General features: G+C 25.5%; 1 protein-coding gene across 2 annotated transcripts in view; it reads left to right on the top strand.

Annotated features, from left to right (window-relative positions):
* LOC122522669 (furin-like protease 2) overlaps positions 1 to 15305 on the top strand; it is a 455090-nt gene that overhangs the window by 75520 nt on the left and 364265 nt on the right. The window lies entirely within an intron of this gene.

Raw genomic sequence — 15305 nt, 5'->3', positions numbered from 1 at the left:
AGAGAGAGAAAAACGAAAATAAAGAAAACTAAAGCAAGGTAATTAAGAATAGGCAAAAATAGTTGGAGAAAGATAGACGAAAGATAGACGAAAGATAGTAAAAAATACAGACAAGTAGAGAAAACTAAAGAAAAATAATTAGAAAATAAAAAGAAAGGAAAAATAGTAAGAAAAAGAGAGAGAGAGAAGAGAAAGTTATTAACAGGTAGAGAAAAAGAAAAGAAAATAATTTAGAAAAAAAAAGAGAAAAAGACAAAAATAATTAAAGAAAGGGAAAGATAAATAATGATAAATAGAGAAAAGATAGGCAAAAGTAATTAGAAAAAAACAGAGAGAGAGAGAAAAGCAATGAAAGTTAAAGGAAGATAGAAGAAAAGATAGAAATAGGTAAAAAGAAAAAAAAAGTTAGACGCAAAACTAGTAAAAAGAGAAATAGAAAAACGATTGGAATAAAGTAGAAAACGTAGTGCAACGAATACGAGGGATATTCTACGATCACCTTTATCTCTTCTATCTTCTCTCTCTCTCTCTCTTTCTATTGGATTTCTCGAAACAGAACTGGCTGTTTTAGTTGTTTAAACTTCGACAAAGTTAAACAAACCTTCCGTGCAATAAACGACGCCCATCCATTGTCTTCTTGAAACGTGCGTTTGCACCAAAGGAATAAGAACGGATAGAGAAAGATCAAGAGAAAAAGATATTTAAATAGATAGATAGATAGATAGACAGATAAATTCGATACAGTATCGAAATAATAATAATAATAATAATAATAATAATAATAATAATAATAATAATAATAATAGTTATAGAAACAACGTGAAACTGGATAAAGGTATAAAAACCAAATAAATAAATAAATAAATAAATGAAAATAAGGTAAATTCGTTACCTTAACTGACACTCCATTTCAGGTTCTTCGAAACAAATGAAAAGAAGAAAGGTACCGTTGATACCACGACGATACGATGCCATGCAATATTCATTGTGATTATAAGTCCTGCCTTGAGTCAAATCGATGTGTCCATTAGAAGTAACGCTAAAATTATCATTCGGGCCCAATGGATACATTCCTGGTTTTCCACATGGTATGCCAACGAGTATGCCGTAATCTTTATAATAATAAAAACAAATTAAAAAACAAAACAATATATTAATGCATTGCCATAAAGTGTATTTGCTCGTTGATTATTAATCATTTTTCTGATACGGGTGTATCATTTGGAAAATAAATAATGAAATTTATTTATTATAAATTTATTTATTATTGAATTTATACTTCTTTTGGGAAAATGTGATGGGAGTGATTTTTTTCCGAACGACACCACGAAGTTTATCGGTATTTACAATGCGCGGCAAAGTGATTTCAAATTTACGGCATGAAGTTGTCTTCTCTTCTTCTTCCCTTTTTTTCTCAAGCGGGTCACCCATCCAAATATTAATCGTACTCAGCGCTGCTTTACTTAAATGATCGAGCGGGAACTAATACTATCACCGTACCATGGCTGTTGACGCGTCAAGTAATTCGATATATCTCTCTTATATTAACTGTGGACTGATATCTATATTATGATATTTTATTATTCTTTCTAATATATATAATATATCGATCGATTGAAAATATATTTCTTTCCTTTTTTTTTAAATAATAATAATAATAATAATAAATTATTTTTTTTGTTAAGTTATTTTTTGAAGTTATTTTTGAGGTTATTGAGGTTATGTTCGTTTTGGTACGGCAAAGAAGTATAACTTCTTACGTGCGTACATAAGTACACACACCAGTTTTTATAAATATATTTTATTATATAATATTATTTTATATAATATATATTATTTATAAATTTATTATAAATTTCATTTATTTATTTTCCAAATGATTTAAATAATAATAATAATAATAATAATAATAATAATATAATAATTGTAAACGCGTACTAACCATCCTCGAAAATATTCCTTTGCCCGGGTATTTTTAATACTTCTTCGTGCAATGTGACAGGTTTAACGTAGGATTCGTTGCTCAATTTGTTGCAACCTGATTTACCCGCCAAAATAAATCGATCCTCCGGACAACATTTTCTAATGCACAATTTGTCCGAACATATTTGTTCGTTGTAACATGCACGTAAAATTAGTTTCCCGTTAGAAATCGTTGATTCCGGTGTTACCTCGTAGCACGCATTATTTTTCGTTAATTCGATTTGATCCTTCGTAAATCCATTTTGACTGAGTGACATCGGTGTTACCTGGAAAAAGAACAAAAAAGAAAAAAAAATATATGATATTGCCGATACATATTAAAAAATTCATCTTCCTGCGAAATATGTTTGCCGAATACAAACGAGAAACATAAACGAAAGAGAGGAAAATAGATAGATAGAAGCATATACAGGGTGTCCTAAAAATCCGTTTCGTTCAATTGCTAAATTACACAAATTTTTATTGACAAATATATAAAGAAGTATAAGGAACTTTGTTAATAACAATAATTAAAAGAAGTTCGTATATTTTCGACAATGACAAATGAAATATCGTTATTCCATTGAAACCAACGCATTGATATCATTTTTTTGGTTTCTCATGGCGACTATTGGTAAAGCAAATATGTTTTTCTCTTTCTTTTTTTTTTTAAATTAGATAATATTTAATATCGTTAAATAATATTTAACAATTACACGTATATTATATATATAATTAATATATAATAATAATAAAATTTAATAAAAATTAATATATATAATAAATATATAAATAATTAAAAATATAATTATTTATATATTTATAAAATATAATTATTTATATATTATATAATTAATTATTATTATATATATAATAATAATTAATATATAATATAAGAGTATATATTTAATAATATAAGTTTATCACTTATAGTATCGTTATTTGATTATTTCTACCACCAAATACAGGACACCCTATATATATATATACAATATTTTGTTTGTAACACTCGGTACATATTCGATAATAATATAATCGCATATGAATACTCAATAAAATTTCCTTGAAAATGTGTGAGTCATAGATTAGAATTATACCAGGATGAATAATAATTCAAACAACGAGAAGATTCGATATCATAACATTGCTGTGATTTTTTTTTTTATTTTTTTTGTTCTTCCCCCTTCTTTCTTCTTCTTCTATTCTTTTTATTTCTTCTTTATTTAAGGAAGAAAAAGAAAAAAAAGAAAAAATAAGGAATAAAACGAGAAAGAGAATACTGTTTGTAATGGAAAAGTAAAATAACGTCTAACGAAGATATGATAATGAAAAAGTTGTGAACAAAATTTCGTTCGATATTTTCTCTTCTTCTTTTTCTTCTTCTTTGTGTTATTTTTATATAATTAAAAAATAACGAACGGTGCCCTGGTAATATTATCGATCAATCAGTCGTATCGTTTTTATTTCATTTCATTGTATTTTGGATAATAATTAAATCATTAAAATAATTATATTAAATAATCGTACAACAAATAATAGATGCAAGGAACGAAGTTTCTTGTTGTAATACATTATTACTAACATTTTACATAAAAAAATAAAATATAAAAAATATTACGTATATTTAACCGATTAATACAATTTAACAAAATTAATTGCAAAAAATATATGTGGATATATATATCAAACTATCATTCGGTGATAGAAGATAAAAGAATCATTTATAAAATAATAATAATAATAATAATATTCGTTTCTTTTTTTGATAAACTAAAAAAAAAAAATAATACAAAATGTAATACGCGTTACTAACATTTTATATAAGAAAATAAATAAAAAAATATTACGTATATTTAACCGATGAATAGAATTTGAGAAAATAAATTTCAAAAAATATATGTGGATGTATATCAAACTATCATTCGGTGATAGAAGATAAAAGAATCATTTATAAAATAATAATAATAATAATAATAATAATAATAATAATAATACTTGTTCCTTTTTTTGATAAACAAAAAAAAAAAATAATACAAAATGTAATACGCGTTACTAACATTTTATATAAGAAAATAAAATAAAAAAAATATTACGTATATTTAACCGATGAATAGAATTTGAGAAATAAATTGCAAGAAATATTTGTGGATGTATATCAAACTATCATTCGGTGATAAAAGATAAAAGAATCATTTATAAAATAATAATAATAATAATACTCGTTCCTGTTTTGATAAACCAAAAAAAAAAAAAAAAAGATAAAAAATAATACAAAATGTAATACGCGTTACTAAGAAAATTTTTTTCTTTTTTCTTTTCTAATGAATCTAACCAATCATTTTTTCTTTCTTACAAACTATACGTAAAAAAAAATCAGTTGTAGTGTGTGCGTATACGCGTATCAAAGAACAAACAGGTATTCTCTCTCTCTCTCTTCCGTGAAAACGATTATTCAAGGTGAGTAATAATAATCGTGTCGAGTAGACTAAGTATCGTTATATAATAATAAAGTAAATAAATGCTTTCACGCTGGCTATAAAATTAATAGGTAATTAAGATAGTTACTATAATATATCATTAATAACGACGTATCGCGAATTGTAATTAATTAATCACTCGTTGTGACACGTAACATTTATATATATATATATATATATATTACACACATAAATAACAGTAGCTTTGCGTGACAAGTGATAACGGAAAAAGCATTAAACGTTTTATCCTTTTTTCAACAAAATCCTTCTTTTAAATATTCAAGACTAATTAAATTAATTAATTTGTTAAATGTTTCTACTTAGGTTTTTTTCTTTTTCTTTGCGTTCAAATTACAAATTACAAATGAAAATTGATGATACAAATTTTTCCTGATACATTCGAATCGTTTACTTGGAAAGTTTTTTAAGTCCATTTAAAAAAAAAAAAAGAAAAAAAAACAATAAGGTACCACGTAATTTATATTTAATTTAATATCAAATTGGATTTATAATAAAGTGATGTTCCGAAATTAAAATTCAATGATATTTATTATTAATTATTTATGAAACTAATTCAAGTCCACTTTCCGTTTTATTTTTCGACAAAATTAAAGCTTTGCGTATTTGTCTATTCAAAAATATAATAAATCTTTTCTTTGCGTTCAAATTACAAATTACAAATGAAAATTGACGATACGAATTTGTTCCTGATACATTCGGAAAGTTTTTTAAATCCATTTAAAAAAAAAAAAAGAAAAAAAACAATAAAATACCACGTAATTTATATTTAATTTAATATCAAATTGGATTTATATAATGAAACGATATATTGAATGTTTCGAAATTAAAAAATTCAATGATATTTATTATTAATTAATTATGAAACTAATTCAAGTCTACTTTCTGTTTTATTTTTCGACAAAATTAAAGCTTTGCGTATTTGTCTATTCAAAAATATAATAAATCTTTTCTTTGCGTTCAAATTACAAATTACAAATGAAAATTGATGATACGAATTTGTTCCTGATACATTCGGAAAGTTTTTTAAATCCATTTAAAAAAAAAAAAGAAAAAAAACAATAAAATACCACGTAATTTATATTTAATTTAATATCAAATTGGATTTATATAATGAAACGATATATTGAATGTTTCGAAATTAAAAAATTCAATGATATTTCTTATTAATTAATTATGAAACTAATTCAAGTCTACTTTCTGTTTTATTTTTCGACAAAATTAAAGCTTTGCGTATTTGTCTATTCAAAAATATAATAAATCTTTTCTTTGCGTTCAAATTACAAATTACAAATGAAAATTGACGATACGAATTTGTTCCTGATACATTCGGAAAGTTTTTTAAATCCATTTAAAAAAAAAAAGAAAAAAACAATAAAATACCACGTAATTTATATTTAATTAATATCAAATTGGATTTATATAATGAAACGATATATTGAATGTTTCGAAATTAAAAAATCAATGATATTTATTTAATTAATTATGAAACTAATTCAAGTCCACTTTCTGTTTTATTTTTCGACAAAATTAAAGCTTTGCGTATTGTCTATTCAAAAATATAATAATCTTTTCTTTGCGTTCAAATTACAAATTACAAATGAAAATTAATGATGCGAATTTGTTCCTGATACATTCGGAAAGTTTTTTTAAATCCATTTAAAAAAAAAAAAAGAAAAAAAACAATAAAGGTACCACGTAATTATATTTAATTTAATATCAAATTGGATTATATAATGAAGCGATATATTGAATGTTTCGAAATTAAAAAATTCAATGATATTTATTATTAATTAATTATGAAACTAATTCAAGTCCACTTTCTGTTTTATTTTTCGACAAAATTAAAGTTTTGCGTATTTGTCTATTCAAAAATATAATAAGTATAATAAGTATAAATATAAAATATATATATACAGAGTGACTCACACACACTTGCAGTATTTGAACAATTGCCATGATTTTAATTCTATGTATTCAAATACTTTTGTGACTTCAGTAATCGTTACGTTTGTAAGAGATAAATCATAACTATCGTATATATATTTCGATTTGCTTGAAACTATACCTGTATAATCTACTAAACAATCAATCTAAAATTAATTTAAACTTAACTTTAATCATAAAAAAATTAAAATTAAAAATTAAAATAATTCATCATAATAATTAAAAATTGTTTTGAATTCAATTTAATTGAATAATTACACAATATTTAATTCAAGGCCAAAATAAAACAACAATAATCAAATCAATAGTCAAAAAAATTAAAATAATAAAAAATTTTTAAATAAAATTTAATTCATATTTAAAATTAAACAACAATAATAACTAAAAATTAAAAAAATTCAAAATCAATAATATAATCTAGATTCAATGTTAATAATATGTCGGTAAATGTTTTCTATAATTTAATTGGTTTTTATCTTGTCCAAAAAATAAAACTATTAAAATAGGTGTCTTAGAAAATTTGGACAAGTTAGAAATTCTTTTGAACTTGAATTATTTTGATCTCGTTGTAAGTTTCGTCCCTTTCATTGGAACTTCATCAACAACTCGATCATTTGCTTTCACGAGTCTTTATGCATTTTTTCGAAGACATACATTATTATTAACAAACTACACTTGACATTTATAAAACGTTATCCTAAAAACCGTTATATTACAACATATAATCAAACGCTAACTCAATTCTCTCTCTAGTTCTCTATAATACACTTATCATAATTAATAAAATATTTCATATAGGAACTATTCAAATACTACAAGTGAGAGTCACTCTATATAAATACAAATATAATCTAACAAATTATACAAAATATTATACGTGAAATTTATCGAAACGTTAGTACCAATTTAAATTCATTCGTAATACAACATTTGATAATAATTATAATAATACAAATTGTGTTTAATAGTCAAATTAACTTTGATTCAATCTAAAATTTGAACGAATCGAATTGAATCGAAGTGACTAGAAATATACTATAGTTGGGTGAAGAGGGGGAGGGGTGGGGGGAGGGGTGGGGGGAGGGTTTTATCTTTTAGGTCTGACGTTCTTTAAAGGTACTTCCCAATGCGGAGGTCCTTTATCCATTGCAGAATAAACCGCAACCGTTGTTTACGCCACTGCTCAAAGTATCAACCACCACGCCCTGTAGATTCTCAAACGATGAGTCGGATTTATTTACCGTGAGCGTACGTTTCCGCAGCACCAGCAACAACGTTGGACCATCATTCTTTCTTTCTTTCTTTCTTTCTTTCTTTCTTTCTTACTTAGGTTTCTTTCTTTTTCTCGTATTTTTTCTTTTTTTTTACTTTTTTTTACTTTTCAATGAACATGAGAAGTTTTCGAAGCTACTTCTCAAAAGCATCGACAAAAGATTCTCCTCGTGAGGAGGATGAGGATGAGGATGAGGAGGATGAGGAGGAGGTGGGGGAGGAGGTGGAGGAAGCAAACGAAGGATTCCATTTGATTCTTTACTCTGGGGTGCTACCAAAACCACGTTCGATTAGCTAGCTTCGATTCGTAAGAGAAATAGAAAAATAAAGAGATAGATAGATAGATAGATAGATATACAATTGATGTGTGAGAATGAAAAAAATAAAAAGGAAGCAAAAAAATATTTCTTCGAGAATATTCTCGCATGCTACGCAATCACCACCACCCGAGAGAAATTCGTTTACACCCATTCCTTTCGATATTCTATTTTCAAACACCGATGATATTCTTCATTCGATATTTCCGATACGAGTTTGATTAAATATTTCAGGGAGAAAAAATATGAAAAGAAAAGGATGAATTTAACAATTACTCTATGTTACTCGTTAATTCATTTTTATTAAATTAACTCGTAGAATAAGAAAAATCATATCGCGCTAGTATTTTTTCATTTTGATATAAAACAAATGTAATTAATATTTTTTTATTGATATATATATTTATTTAATTAATATATACAATAAATAGTGTAATAAAATTATATGAGAAATATATTAGTATTTTTTCATTTTGATATAAAACAAATGTAATTAATATTTTTTTATTGATATATATTCATTAAATTAATATGAGCCGTTTATTTTGAAAGTGGTCTAACTCCATATAACCTTAAATTGAGATATTTAAAGGTTTGCGTTTCAATGCAATTAAAAATATACGTAAAGAATAACAATGAGCTATGTTGCTTAAGTGTATCCAAAGGTGTTCAATTTACAGTTCCTATTAAAATAATGGCAATTATTAAGCGAATAATATGCGTTTTCTTACCAAGAATGGAGTTAGGCCACTTTCAAAATTAACAACCAGATTCGTTATCAAATTTGAAGGAACCGAAGTCCATTCAACTAATTTAAGATGCTTCAAATTGCGAAAAAACAATACTTATTTTATTTTACATATCTTTATAACACTTTAAAAACATAAATTATGCGATTCAAAATATTTTTTACAAACATAAATTACAAAACAATTTTCTACTCATCTACATTTTGTATGTGAAAGGGATTTAAAGAAATCATGATGTTCCGGTGGTATATATCGTAATAAGTCAATTATGTCCTTGAATTTTGCGGTTGTAATTTGTCTTATATTTTTATACAGTGGTGTCAATACAATATTTTCGAACTTTCTTGGTCTACCCCGACGTGGTATTAAATTCAGGACTTTCAAATTTTCGTTCTCATTCGTTGATGTCTTATAGAAAATCTTATTCATTTTTGACAAAACGCATCCAACTATTTTTAACCAGTTTATTGGTTCTCCGTTATAATTCTTGACCCTTTTAAAAATTGCGTCTTCTAATAATTTTGTTTATACAAAATCTTCTTGTCTCATTTCATGTACAATAAAGTTATTACCTTTCCGACACTTTTTGATAATATTGTAATACTCTCGGGGGACAAACAGTAAATTATTTTTTTGTAATGCCATTTCTACCACACCAAAATCTCTACTCCTAATGGAGTTAGGCCACTTTCAAAATAAACGGTTCAGTGATTCAACTAACTCTGAAAACTTATGTGTCCAGAATTACCGTATTTACTCGGAATATAAAAAATCTTAAATGCTTTATTGATAGATAATTTGAAGCTGTACATGTTACCGTGGATAACAGGAAAAAAATGAAAAATGGAGTTAGGCCACTTTCAAAATAAACGGCTCATATATACAATAAATAGTGTAATAAAAATATATTGAAATATATTATTAAAAATAAATGTGTCGCAGGGGGGGAGAGAAGTTGGACACATTTGTTAATAATTTTTTTTTGGACGTGATAATTAACTAATTAATTATTAACACGTTCCGTGCCATGTGCATCACCGGTGGTACACGTTAAACTTGATCTTCAAGCCACGTGTACCACCGGTGGTACACGTAGTCATATTTATTTAATGCGCTAAACATCAAATGGCCTGAACGATAAGTCAGGCAAAAATGGCTTGGCACGGAACGTGTTAAAAACAAATATAATTAATATAAATAATAAGAAAAAATAAGATATTAGTTTAATATACGAAATATAAATGGAAATTTAAATAATTAATAGTTGAAATGTTGTAAGATGAATCGATCGTTAGATTTTCTTTTTTGAAATATTTGCGTTAAGTATTTTTTTTTTTTTTTTTGTATTATTACAAAGTATGATATTAACAAACTTAACCGATAAAATATAAGAAATGATAAGAATTGAAATTGGTTGCTAAACGGAGGGGTCATTGATCGTTAAATGTCATCTTTATCATTTGCAACAAGTTTTCTAACATATTGCGGAATACATACGTTTTATCATCTACGACGATAAACACTAGACGGCTATTTCATTGCGTTAAATATTTCTCCTCTTCCTTTTTCTTTTTCCTCTTCTTTTTTTCCTTTCTCAATATTTACTCGATTTGTAAACTTTGTTAACAAACGTTTACCGAAGTTCAATATTTTTCTTCCCGCGTGACAAAATCTTTTTTATCTTAATCATCGCGAATTTCCACGAACTTATAAAATATTTCCAATGTAAAACGATTAAACGCAACGAAAATAAATTAATTCATAAATTACGACAACAATATCTTCGATATATTTCTCATCAAATTAATTAGAAAAATAAATTTACAAAATATTCGTCGTAATGTGTTCGAATAAATAAGAATGAAAAAATTATTCATCCGACGACGCACCATTAATAATCGTATTTTATTTAATCACATATTGACTCGTCATTAAAAAAAAAAAAAAGAAGAAAGAAAGAAAAAGAACGGAAACACTTAAAAAATATACATAAAATAAAAAAAAAAAAATAAAAACCACACACTAATCACTAATGATTAAGTTAATACATTTTCCAAATAAAATATTGATCCAACAATTCAAATATTAATCTTAACGATACCAAAAATAAAATCCATTCGAAATATTTAGTATCATAAATGTCACATTATTGTAGTTAAAATATTTTCTCTAACTAGATGGAAAGTTTGTTTTCTTTTCTATTCTTTTTTTTTTAACACTTTATCTACCGCTAGCCTATTTATCGGGTTTTCGATTGGCAGCGGTTTTCGACCGCTAGCCTATTAATCGGCTTTTCGATTGCCAACTCCTATCGACCGCTAGCCTATTAATCGGCTTTTAACTATCAACGGTTTTCGTACAGATTAAGATGGAAAATTAGCCGGTACTGGGAGTAAATGAGCGCTGCGCTAAGTTCGGTATTTAATGAGTGGCAACCTCAACTACTTTATTTTGTACTATAATATAAATATTATTTTTTTATTATTTTTATTATTTGTATTATAATATAAATATTACATATATATTATAAAAGATATATATATATTTTGTAAATAAAAATACTACGGTCAATAAAGTGTTAAGTATTATAAAATAACGAAACCCAACACATCGACATTTTCTTCTTGACTTTCCCGTGAAAGTACGAGTTAAGTGTTACTTAAGAACGATTCAAGAAATCTTTATCTTCCTCATTCTAATAAGAAACGTTAAAGAAACAGATATAAACGAAAGTTGTTGTTGAATTAGGCGAACATCATCACCATTACCATCATGAAAATAAAAAAAAAAAAGGAAAAAGAAGAAAGAAGAAGATACAAAAAGAAAAGAAAAAACTGAAAGATAAATTCACGAGAAGGTAAGTCAACGCTTCCTGATTGGTTGGTTGGTTGGTTGGTTGGTTGAATGGTTGGGTTGTTGGTTGGAGAAATTCGTTTCAAGAGAGATTAATGTGCCTGTCACAACTTTGTTTGTAATGAGAAGGAACGTATGAAGGACTCGCCAACCTCCCCGATCCCTCCCAACCTTCCCAACCTCCCCAAACCCTTACCCCACCCTTAGGATATAGGATAACTCTATGTAATCGTGATTGGTTAAGGAAAATTTACCTTAAATATCTACAAACGATGACAACGAAGATGACAACAGCCAACGATGATGACGATGAGGATGAGGATGAGGATGAGGGTGAGGATGAGAATATCATAGTTAAGTTTCTCACTTCATGGATCTTCAAGATATTATGTCAATAAGGAAGGTTGAATAGAGATAGGGTGGGATGTTAACGAGGGATCAGAAACGTCTACTTCTCTAATACGATACTTGCTTATCTTAAGTACTTTTCTTCTATCAGAATATATATGTGTGTGTATGTATATATGTACACATTGTTTTTAATGAAAATCGATTTTCTCTGTTAAATTCGTACATGGTTAGTAAACGTGTGTGTGTATGTGTATATATTAAGTACCACTTAGATAAATTAGAATAGATTGTGTGTGTAGGGTGTGTAATTCGATAAGTTTCTTTTCTTCTTCTTTCTTATCTTTTTTCTTCTTCCACATTCATTTTCTTTTTTTATTATATTTTTAGATTCGTTATTTTATTAATTGGATGATATTAGATACGTATTAATATTTTTTTTTCCTATTATATTGGTTATATATATATAAAATATATTATATATTACATTATATATAAAATACATTATAAATAAAATAAAAAATAATAATAATAAAATATATATATATTTTATTTATATTTTATTTATATTATATATATATATATATATTTTATTATTATTATTTTGTATTTTATTTAATATTATTTTTTTTTATTTTATTTATTATTATTTTTTTTTATTTTATTTAATATTATTTTATATATATAATGTGATTATAATTTAATTTTATATGTGTATGTATATTATTATTATATGGAGAATGGAAGTGTATAATTGGAATGAATATTATTGTAGGTTATTGTAAAAGAAAGAATGTAAAGGAAGCCCTCCAAACCTGAAAGGGGCAGAGTAAGAAATAAATAAATAAAAAATAAATAAATAAAAATATCATTATTATTTTATTTATTTATTTATTTATTTATTTATTTATTAGATTATTGTATTGCGAGCAAGCATTACGGTAGTAAAACGTAAAAATTTAATTTGGTATTTGAGTACTTGTAGAATTCTTGCATATATATTATTATATATTCATTTATTATTTTATATTTTTAACCATTCCTCTTATTATTACCATTACTGTTATTTGAACAATAAATATATAAATATACAAAAAAAAAACAAAAAAAAAAAAATAAAGAAATAGAAAAAAATAGAAAATAAATAATAATTCCTGTAAAAATCGTTGGAAATTTTATACGATTACATTAAAAAAAAAAACAAAAACCTTTAACAAGAATTTAAACATTCTCTTACTCTCTCTCTCTTCAACGAGATAATCTTTTAAATCCTACCGATCTAAAAAAGACAAATCTTTTACCCTTTTTCTTTTTTCTTCTTTTCTTTTTTTTTAAAAACCACAAGTTGTTCTATCGTTTAACACGTATTCCCGATATCGAATCGATCCCTTCTTCATCTTCTTCTTCTTCTTCTTCTTCTACTTCTTCTTCTCTCTATCTTGTAGTTTAAAATTGAGAACACGTCGTCGTTCGGAAGGAAAAGTATTCTCTTCTTTCTAAAACGTTCAGCAGATAAGAATTTCAAAAGGATACTACTCTTCCCGGTGTTGATACCTTGCCAATCCTTGTAAGTTAGAATAATTTGCCGATTTATCTTTGAAACAGGTGTTTTTACCTTCCATAATTTCACCATTTACAAATAATACGATTCAGATAATATTGTCTTTTATTTATCTCGGTGTATACATCTTGTTTCTTTTTTCTTTTCTTTTCTTTTCTTTTCTTTTCTTTAAAATAAAATAAAGCGTGTTGCTTCGTAAAACCAGTTTTTCCTTTTTTTTCTTTCAGGATACGCCTACTATGCATGCATGCATGCATGCACGCATCCGATGGTACACCAATTATTTATAAATCAAGATTATTCCGACTGCTAATCATACTTCCTGGAGGCCACGAGAATATATTCTATGAAACATCGATATAGAAATATGTGTGTTTGTGTGTGTCTGCTGTAATAAGGAATTTCCAGACATTCATTCTTTTTTTTTCTGTTTTCAATTCTTTCGAATCCGATTGAAAGAAAAATCGGATATTAATTTGAATCCTTCGTAATTCGTTTGATAATTATTTTTCTTTTTCTTATTTATTATTCTTCATTTTTTACAATTTCATTATTTGCATCAATTTTCATTAATTGCATCGATTAAAAAATTAGAAGAAAATGAAAAACAAAGATAAATGATATTATAAATCGATCGTAGTTATTTTACTCGTATAATTCAAAAATATATTATAATATATAAGTGCATGCGATAAAGGATGCATTTTGTTTGCTATTCATCGAAATGTTGAGAGATAAATATTATAAGAAAAAAAGAAATCCTGTTTAATTTTCCATCGTAGGAATCGATAAATTTCATCGTAGATACGTTTGAAAATCATTTTTCGTTGCATTGTATGTATCTTTATGTTTACACGGGAAGGACGAGGGGTGGGGGGTTGGAAATATTTTATCTGAATAAAGTACACATAGCCGATATGTCAGAAATCGTTCGCAAACGTTTTGTAACGCGAGAAATCGCACGGTGGTGAGTTGTACCTTGTTACCTATTTCTTTTTCTTTTTTTTCCTTTTTTTTTTACCTTTCTCGCGATACGATTCGTTTACCTTGACTGTTCCGTATCGAAAAGTATTTCTAAAACTAATACAATTTTATCGGATATAAATTGTTCCGTATTTATATAATCTTTATCTATTTAATCAAATTCACGATAACTAATGTGCTAATAATAATTTTATAATGAATTGTATATTGATTTATTCATTTTTTATTGGAAAAAAGTTTCCCTTTTTTTATTGTAAATATTACAAGATATGTTTAATTATTTTTTTTTTTGGTAATTATTCTAAAGTTTTTACCAAGAATTATTAATAAATATATTAATAATATTTGGGTAATATATATGTAAGAAATATAATATCTGTAGATAGAAATAATATACGTATATATATGTAAGAAAGATGATATATAAGAGTACAAGATAAAAAATATAATTAAATAATTATGTATTAATATTATACGATATGTTTAATTATTTTTTTTTTGGTAATTATTTTTAAACTTTTAACCAAGAATTATTAATAAATATATTAATAATATTTATAATATATATATATGTTAAAGAGATGATATATAAAAGTAAGATAAAAAATATAATTAAATAATTATGTATTAATATTATACGATATGTTTAATTATTTTTGCTATATCGTATGAGTTATCTTTGGTATTAAATCTTAAACTTTTAAGCTAAGAATTATTAATAAATAAATTAATTAATTAATAAATATTATTTGTAACATATATATATGTATATATATGTAAATAGCGAATAACGTTGAATAGCGTGACACATGGGCAA

The sequence above is a fragment of the Polistes fuscatus genome, unplaced genomic scaffold, assembly GCF_010416935.1.
Source record: "Polistes fuscatus isolate 324 unplaced genomic scaffold, CU_Pfus_HIC Scaffold5, whole genome shotgun sequence".
Lineage (NCBI taxonomy): Eukaryota > Metazoa > Arthropoda > Insecta > Hymenoptera > Vespidae > Polistes > Polistes fuscatus.
The sequence above is the reverse complement of the archived record's forward strand: the minus strand, read 5'-3'. Positions and strand labels throughout refer to the sequence as shown.